Source organism: Leopardus geoffroyi, chromosome D2 (assembly GCF_018350155.1).
Source record: "Leopardus geoffroyi isolate Oge1 chromosome D2, O.geoffroyi_Oge1_pat1.0, whole genome shotgun sequence".
NCBI classification, from domain to species: domain Eukaryota; kingdom Metazoa; phylum Chordata; class Mammalia; order Carnivora; family Felidae; genus Leopardus; species Leopardus geoffroyi.
The window spans coordinates 430,476-439,745 of record NC_059334.1 but is presented as its reverse complement, the minus strand read 5'-3'; positions in this window follow the sequence as shown (position 1 = coordinate 439,745).

The following is a 9,270-nucleotide window of genomic DNA, read 5'->3' as shown; positions in this document are numbered from 1 at the left end:
CATGAAATGATTTCATGAGAAGGGACTGGAAGCAGGAGAAAATTTTCAAGAAATGGGAGATAATTGGGCCAAATGTTACAGGGAAATATGGTAATGGTGATATCTGAAAATAGGCCAATTAACTTAGCGATCAAGATGTCCCTTCCAACAGAACATTTCAGTTGAACAGTGCAGGGAGAATCAGGCTGCAAAAGTTTTGGAGGAGACTCTATGGTGATCTACTGATAGTAACAGCACCTGGCATGTGAGTGATCACTATATAATTTGTATGGGCTTAACATACAATCCCTTATTTACTACAACAACCTTGTAAGGTAGGTCAGAATAACCACATTTCATAGTGTCAGAAAAATTATCTCAAACTTGGAAACAGGTAAGACAGCACTGCTTTTTTTTTTCAGTGCAATGCTAGACATGACTTTTATTGTCTGAGCAATTTACAAGTCTGAGAGGCAAAGGTTAATTCAAAGATTTTTGCCTAGTAGATATGCAAATAATTTCTCTCTGGTGGAACAGGAAATGTCTGTTGGATATTAACCAAATTAGGTTCTAAACAAGCAGCTTTCTTTTAAAATTCTTCTTAAATTGTTGATTACTCCTAACTTTTCAAATACTCTTGCTTATTTTGAAATCTTAGTTGTTCCCTCACAGCAGTTTTCTGGAGAGAGTAGCAGTCAAGGACTGGGAAGGTGGGGTGCCCCCAGCCTGGGCTAGAGATGTTCACATGCATATCTATACCCCTAAAGCAGGCACTCTCAATTCCAATGGGACATTGGCTAAGGAATCTATCTCCCCTCTGACTCAGCACCTGCCCACATCTATCTCTGTCCCTGTGGTCTCTCCTCAGACCTGGGGTTCATAAACATGCACAAGTCCTTCCATCAGAGGCTGTGGGATAACCCCCCCCCCCAATCTGTGCTACCTTCATCTGAACCTCTCCAGGTTCCGTTTCTTGGGGGAAATTGGAATATCAGGGAACAGGTGCCTCTTTTTTTGTTTCTTGCCTACACAGTCATAATAAGTGAATAGGGGCTCGACTCTGAATTTCCATTTGGCTCATTATTCTCATGACCACCTTCATACCCAGCAGCTCATCAATGTGCAAAGCACAATATTAGAAACTTGATTTAACTAGAAATTATGAATACTAAGAAAGGACTACTGGGTAAGGAAGATGGCTTAATAAGGATAATTTAAACTCGAGTGGTTACTTTTTGCCAGTGAAGGGGAGGAAAAATAATTTTTTCTCTACTCTTCTAGGTTCTTGGCTGACACCACCACCTCTCCCCCTCATAAAAGACAGAGTAACAGAAGAAAAGCAAACATATGTACAAAAGCAAACATGATAACATGTGTACCTCCTATGTACATGGAGAAATGCAGGAAAAGAGCAACTCCCTGAAATGGCCCAGGCCACCACCTTGAATGCCATCTCTAGGTACAGACAAGGCATGGGGACAAAGGAAGCAGTTTTGCAAGGTTACCAGGAAACAGTGGCCAGTAACAAGGGTTCACAGGTAACAAAGACAGTAAACAGTATAAGGTTATATGTCTAGTCCCTTCCTCCTCCATCCATAAGCGTTTCTGGAGAGTCAGCCATCCTCTTCCTGGTACAGGGAGGGAGACTCTCCTACACATGGAGACTCCCCATATACATGGAAATACCTCTTACAAAAGGGTAACTTCTACTCAGTTGTCTGCTGTTTCCTAAAAATTGCCAGCTCAGAATAATCAATATGCCAAAGAGACATATTTTGGGGTTGTGTGTTGCTCTTTCACCAGACATTCTACTATCACTTTCAGAGGGTTATTTATTGTTTACTTAGTAATTACAGCAGCCCATATAGGCAGGTGTTATATGGAGAGAAATCAGAACAACAGAGATACACAAGTTCAATGCTCCTTTCTAAATTTTTTTTAAATGTTTATTTATTTTTGACAGAGAGAGAGACAGAGCATGAGCAGGGGAGGGGCAGAAAGAGAGGGAGACACAGAATCTGAAGCAGGCTCCAGGCTCCGAGCTCCGAGCTGTCAGCACAGAGCCCAACGCGGGGCTCAAACTCACAGACCACCAGATCATGGCCTGAGCTGAAGTTGGACGCTCAACCAACTGAACCACTCAGGTGCCCCAATGCTCCTTTCTTAAGTTACCAACACGTTGCCAAATAAACATGGGGTGTTTCCACCTGTGCATGGGTTTGGTGAGGACAGGAAGGAAGTGGTAAATTAAATGGTAAGGGGACACTCAGGATCTGGAAAAGATATTTTCAGATTGAGTATAGCATGTGTGCATGCATTCTGGTACCAGAAAAGCAGCAGGTGCAGAGGCAGAAACTGAGGCTTCCAAGGAGAGGGAGGGAAGCAGAGGAGTGCCACAGAAGGAAGGGGCAGGGGGCAAAGCATGGGGGGGGCGGTGAGGTATAAGCATCATGGAGGAATGTTACCTGTTTTCCTAAGTCAGAAAGAAAGAAAAGAGGTGAGGAAAAGCACAGAAATAATTAGATGCAGCAGGGTGGCATTTTGGCAGGCAGCAGGAGCTGGAGGGATGAACGAATTCTCACTAGGTGACCTCAATCTGCTCAGGAAAATGGGAGACAAGGTCATGTGGTGAGGATCAAGGATCTGAGTTTGATTGGAAGGGACAGGACTGGAGCAGCCACTCCAATGATGAATTAGAAAGTGAACGTGATATAAATAAAAGGATTGCTAAGCAGAGGAGAGAGCAGCAGTGTTGTTACCTGGTCCAGCCATGCAGCCAGAGACTGGGGAGTGGGGGTTGGACAGAAGGAAGTTCACGGGAGAGGGAGGGCAAGCAAGCTTGAGACTGGAGAGGGGTGGGTGGACACAGGGAAGGTCACAGGAGAGGGAGGGCAAGCCCAAGTCCCAGGGGACAGAGGGGCGATCAGGGCAGAGGGAGGGCAAGCCCGAGACTGGTAGGGGGCAGGGGTCCACAAGACCCCCGGAATTCAGATAGGTGGGGGCAGGACTGGAGTCCCTACTAAGTGTTCCCAGAGCACCTGCACTGCCACAGTCAGCTTTGTCACAAAGAGATGTAACTGCTATTTTGCAAGTGTCCCCGGCTCAAGTGTAAACAGACTGAGGGCAGGGCTATGACCCCCTTGCTGCTCTCTCAGAACAACGGGGGGCACAACCCACCTCATATCCACTCAGGGGCCAGAAAATAGTTGCTACCTGCTTGGACTTCGACCAACTGCCCAGTAGCCTCCAGGCTTTGTGCTGTGCTGGAGCTGGTCACATGTTCTCACCTGGGTTTTCTCCTGATGGACGCTCTGGTTCTCACGATCTGTGTCTCTCCTGACCTTGACCTGCCTGGATTTGTCCAGTGCACCTGTCCTTACCTTTCAGAAGAATTACTTGTTTCCAGGTCCATTCTTCTCCCTTGGCCACCAGTTCCCAGACATGCCTATCTCCATCCGTGGCTTCAATTCGTGGCCTGTGCTGCCACTTTATGCCCAGTACTGACCGTGATGCAGTGATAGCAACACGGGATGAGAAGAAAACATCATCCTGTGGTGTAGACAGGGTCCACGGACAGAACTGACAATGCCAGAGTGAAAACAGGAGAGAGGGGTTCCAGAATCTGGCATCAGTAAGGAGAAGAGAAATGGACGAGGTCAGAAACATGTCAGAGGCTGAAAGGCAGAGGTCAAGGAGGGAACAAAGAGAAAGTGGAGTGAAGGGAGGCCTGAAGGAAATAACTTACAAAGAATGCATGTGACCTTATGGGTCAGAGCAGGTGAAATGGAAAGCCCACTCTCCTGAATAGCTCAGCTCTAGCACCTGTGACTTCCTGGGGACATAGAAATGAACCTGACACTTGATGAGGGCATATGTCCTCACTTATTTTCATGCCCATAATCCTGGTGCATTGTAATTATCACAAAGGGGCTACGGAGTCAGGGCTGGTCTAACATCTAGAGTCAGAGCTATGAGGCTATGCATCCCCAAGACACTTGTTGAATATCCTTTTCATGCAACTCAGAAGCAACATGAAAATGGCTGCCTTCCTTTGGCAGGCGGTGAGGGGGAGGGGTGAGGGTAAGCTGTCCAACCCTGGAAGGATCTAGGAGGACTTCCAGAGCAGGAGTCACGAAACCAAGGCCTAAAAAATGATAGCTGTTTGCTGGGTAGGACAGCTCTTCAGGCACAGGAGAAAGAATGTCTCCAAATGCATCACTGTGAAAGAGCACCTTGTGTTTGGCAAACCACAGGTATTTTAGCATGGTGGCGTACAGGAGAGGTATCAGAGAGTGACAGGTGGTAAAACTTTAAAAAAAAATGAAGCAGAAATTAGATGATTAAGATAATCATCTAATCATGATAAAACATTTGGCATTATTCTGTAGGTGAGAAGAAATATTCCATAAGAAGCTATAGGAACGGGGCATTTTCCACCAAGGAAATACAGAATTCATGGGGAACATTATGCTTTTCCAGGTATCAATGGGGTAAAATGCAGAAACGTAAATTTCCTGTGGGCATTTTGTAAACCTAGAGTCAATGTGTAGAGTTTAAAGAAATGCTATGCATACAGGTGCCCTGTTATTTCAGGAAGGCTCTCTAGCAATGAAATGGTATCATGAGGGAGTGAGCCTCCTAGCACAAGATGTATTAAAGTGGAGGCTGGAGTCTGCCTGGGAAAAGCACATAGAAGAAGACGGTATGAAAAGGAGAAAAGATAACCAATAATAACCCTTCCAAGTGTAGGATTTTCTATTGCTTTTGCACTGCAAAATCAGAATGGTGTATGCTTCACAGATACTGAGCAGTAAGTTATCTGCAGCAAAATTCAAAATTAACTCTGACGTAAGCCTTTAAGAAGCAGTTTCCAGGCCTCAGTGATTCCCTGCAAATACAGTTATATACCCAATTTCTTTGTCTAAAGAGCCTCTCCGACTTCAGAGGCTGAGATTTCAAGCTAAACGTCCAAAAAGGGAAAGCCCTAAATTATAGCTAAAATAGTTTAGCATTTTTAAAAGTCTGTTTTCTGCTGGTAAGGATATTTTAGCCTTCATTCCACAAAGATATGAAGTTAATTATATTCAAGATTTTAAAACCACCTTCTTGCAATCAGGGGTTTATAACATGGCTTTGTTCTTCAACAAGAAATTGTTCCTATATTCCTCTTAGTCTAATTTGTCTTACTTGAATCATTTTTCATGGAGATTGAGGTCAAAAGGTGTGCCAATCTAATCATTTTTCAGCCCAAATGTGACAACTTCTCAGAGTTGCATTTAGCTTATCAATATGTTTAATGACATACAATTATTTGTGCTAAATTTTAATTATATAAAGGTTCTCAAATGCATGAAAGTCTATGAATGGTGTTTTTTTATCTCATTTTTTCTCAGTGAAAAAGTATTTGACAGACTAATCTTTTGTGTTTTAATGTAATCAGTTCATAATGAGAATTTTGGAATTGGTTCTTTAATATAGTTAACATTTCTCAAATCCTGTTTGGTTTAATCCAGACAAATTCTGCAGTTCTTAACAATCCAGGCAAAAATACGATACGACCAGAGACAGTTTGTTTTCCTGCATTGCAATTTGTAAGTCTCCCTTATGGAAATTTAACTCAGGAAGGTGAAGGTCAGTCTCTCTGGAGAATTTGTGCCTGTGTGGCTACATCATCACTTCCTCACCACCTGTTATGTGCATTCAGAAACTTTTCCTATGCCCTACGAATTATCTCGTGGCAGTGTTTCCCAAGCCTGACTGCTCATCAGAACACTAGGAAAAAAAAATTAGATGTCTAAGCCTTACCTAAGATTGAGACTCATTGGGTGTACGGGTCTGACATCTGTATTTTCTAAAAAGTTCCCCAAGGGGAAATGATAAAACAGAGCCATTGGCTGATGTGTCCAGATTTAATGTCAGTTCCTTGTTAGCCAAGTCTTTATTTTTTTGACATCTCATGTTCTCTATAAATGTTCTCTACAGTTGTTCTGGAAGTTTCATACCGAAAAATGCCTGCTATAAAGTATCTCTCTCTACTTTGTCATATTGTATTTAAGTTTCTCCAATGCTTTTTCTACCCCTCTATTGGCTCAACTTTGGGATGTTTTCCCCATCACTAGCGTTCAAGCCCTGAGATAACCTCAGAATATTCCTTCTCCATGGTGCCAAACAAATTGTGTCCTCCATAGTTTACCATGTAGAAAAGCCTTCATTTATTTCCTGGTGAAACAGCCCTAAGCCTGTGCAAAACTTCTCCTATCTTTCAACCTTTTGTGTTTGTTTGTTTGTTTTGTTTTTTTGTTTTAAGTAGGCTCCACACATAGAGCCCTATATAGAGCTTGAACTCATGATGCTGAAATCAACACCTGAGCTGAGACCAAGAGTCAGACACTTCACTCACTGAGCGAGGTTTCCCAAAACTTTGTATTGTTAAAATCAACTTTACATAGGCATAATTTGCATACAAAAAATGCACCCATTTTAAGTGGACGTCTTGGTGAATTTTGACAAACTTATATATAAGTGTAATCACTTCTACAATCGAAATTAAGAACATCTTCCAAGTGTACCCTGTGTCTCATTCTCCCCCAAATTCCAGCCTCAGGAAACACCTGACTTGCTTCCTGTCACCATAGATTAAATTTGGCTTTTCCAGAATTATACAGTACAGGAGACCCATGGACAACCTAGGAGTTAGGGGTATAGTCAAAAATGTACATGTACCTTTCTACTCCCTTGAGAACTTTACTGATAGCCTACTGTTGATCAGAAAGAAGCCTTACCCACAACATAAACAGCTGACTATGTATTTTACATGTTGTATATATTACACGCTATGTTGTTTCAATAAAGTAAGCCAGGGAAAAGGAAATGTCATTAAAATCATAAGGAAGAAAAAAATACATTGACAGTGCTGTGCTGCATTTATCAGAAAAAATCTGCACATAAGTGGACCCACGCAGGTCACACCCGCATTGTTGAAGGGTCAGCTGTATGCGTGCTTTTGTGTAGAGCTGCTCTTTTTAAGCATAACTGTATTAGCCAGTGTTCTCCAGAGAAACAGGATCAGTAGGATGTGTGTGTGTGTATAGGGTTATACAATTGGGTCATACAATTTTAGAGGCTGGCAAGTGCAAACTCTGTGGGGTGGGCCAGCAAAAAATGGAAACAATGGAAACAATGATATTGCACTTCAAGTCCCAGGCCTTCTGCTGGCAGAATATCCTCTCGCTCAGAGGAGCTCTCCTTTGTTCTACTAAGGGTTCCACTTATTAGATGAGGCCCACTCACATTATGGAGAGCGATCTGCTTTTCTCAAAGAGCACAGATTTAAATGTTCATCAATGAAACGTTAATATAATCCAAACAACACCCTCACAGAAACATCCAGAATAATGTTTGACTACATACTGGGCACTGTGGGCCAGTCATGTTGGCACATAAAATGAACCATCACAAGTATGTTCCTCATATTCGTCCGTGTTTTACACAAATGAACAGATCGGTCCACTTAAATATCGAATAATATTCCAATCTGTGAATACCATACAGTTTGTTTACCTCTTCTTCTGTGGGTGGGAACCTGGGTACTTCCAGTTTGTGTCTATGACAAGAGAAGGGGCTTGGAGCACATATATGTAAGTATTTGCAAGAACAAATGTTTCATTTATCTTGGGTAAATGTGTATGAGTGGGGATTACTGGGTCATATGATAAGTGTAAATTTAACAATGTAAAAACTGTCAAGTTTTTTCTCACGGTGGGTTTAAATTTTAAATTTCCAAAAGTAATCTAGGAAAGTTCTAGCTGCTCTGTATTCTCGCCAAATTCTTGGTACTTCCGAGGTGTTCTCATTTTGGTGGTGACTAAAAGTATCTCACTGTGGTTTTAATTTGCATTTTCCTGATAACTAATGATGTCAGGCATATTTTTATGTATTGACCAGCATTTGTATATCTTATTTTTAAAGTGTTTCTTCAAATCTGAAGCCCGTTTTTAAATTGTGTTAAGTTAGTTTCTATCATTGAGTTGTAAGTGTTCTTTACGTGTTATGAATACAAATCATGTGACAAGTGTATACATAGTACAAAGGTTTTCACCCAGTCTGTGGCTTGCCTTTTTTATTTTTTTGCCGTTTTCATTAGAAGATCAGAAGTTTTTAATTTAGGTGCCTCCCTGTTTTCCTGTTTTCTTATAGTTTAGTTTTCATGCTATCTTTGCTTACCATAGGCCAGAAAGATGTTTTCCTCTAGAAGACTTTTAATTTTTGCTTTTACATTTACGTCTATGAGCTATCTTGGTTTATTATTTGTGTACTGCATGAGAAGAGAACTGATATTTATTTATTTTCCGTTTGGATAGCCAATTGTCCTAACACTATTTTTTATAAGGCTCTCCTTTCCCCATTTAATTGCCTTGTCACCTTTGATGAAAATCAATTGACAAATATGTGTGGACCATTTACTGATGTCTCTGTTCTGTTCCCTTGATCTATATGTCTATTCACATGCCAACAGAACACTATGTTGGTTACTGCAAATTTCATGGTGAGTCCTGAAATCAGGCAATGCAGGGCCTCCAACTTTGTTCTGACTTCACAAAATTGTCTTGGTATAATTTTCATTTTAACGCTAGCTGTCAATGCATTTAGTATTAATTTGATGTTTTTATAGGATGAAGTCAACGGATATGCATATGCATAGGCAGAAACATAGCACCCTCTTTCAGTCCTGCATAATTATCCTTTTAAATTTACTTTTCTTAAACATAGTGAGTCTTCAGGGGTGCCTGGGGGGCTCAGTCGGTTAGGCATCAGCTCAGGTCATGATCTCACCGTTTGTGAGTTTGAGTCCCGCATCGGGCTCTGTGCTGACAGCTCAGAGCCTGGAGCCGGCTTCAGATTCTGTGTCTCCCTCTCTCTCTGCCCCTCCCCTGCTCATGCTCTGTCTCTCTCTGTCTCAAAAATAAAGAAACAGTGAAAAAATAAATAAATAAAACACCATAAGTCTTTCAGTAGCCCACGTGCATGTGCTTTCTGTATTTCGACCGGTATCATTGTTCTGCACGTTGAACTACTGTCAGGTACATCTCTTCTCATCCTCATCCACAATGAACCTCTGCATCATGACTCTATTCCTTGTCCCATATTCTCCTCTCAAAACAACCTCCTCAATGCTTAAACATTTGAATTTCTTTAAACCCAGCCTGCTGCTGTCAACCCTCATTTTCTTAATCTTAAAGACAGCACCTGAGGTCTGACCTTGTCAGAGCTTAGATGCAGAATAATCACCTT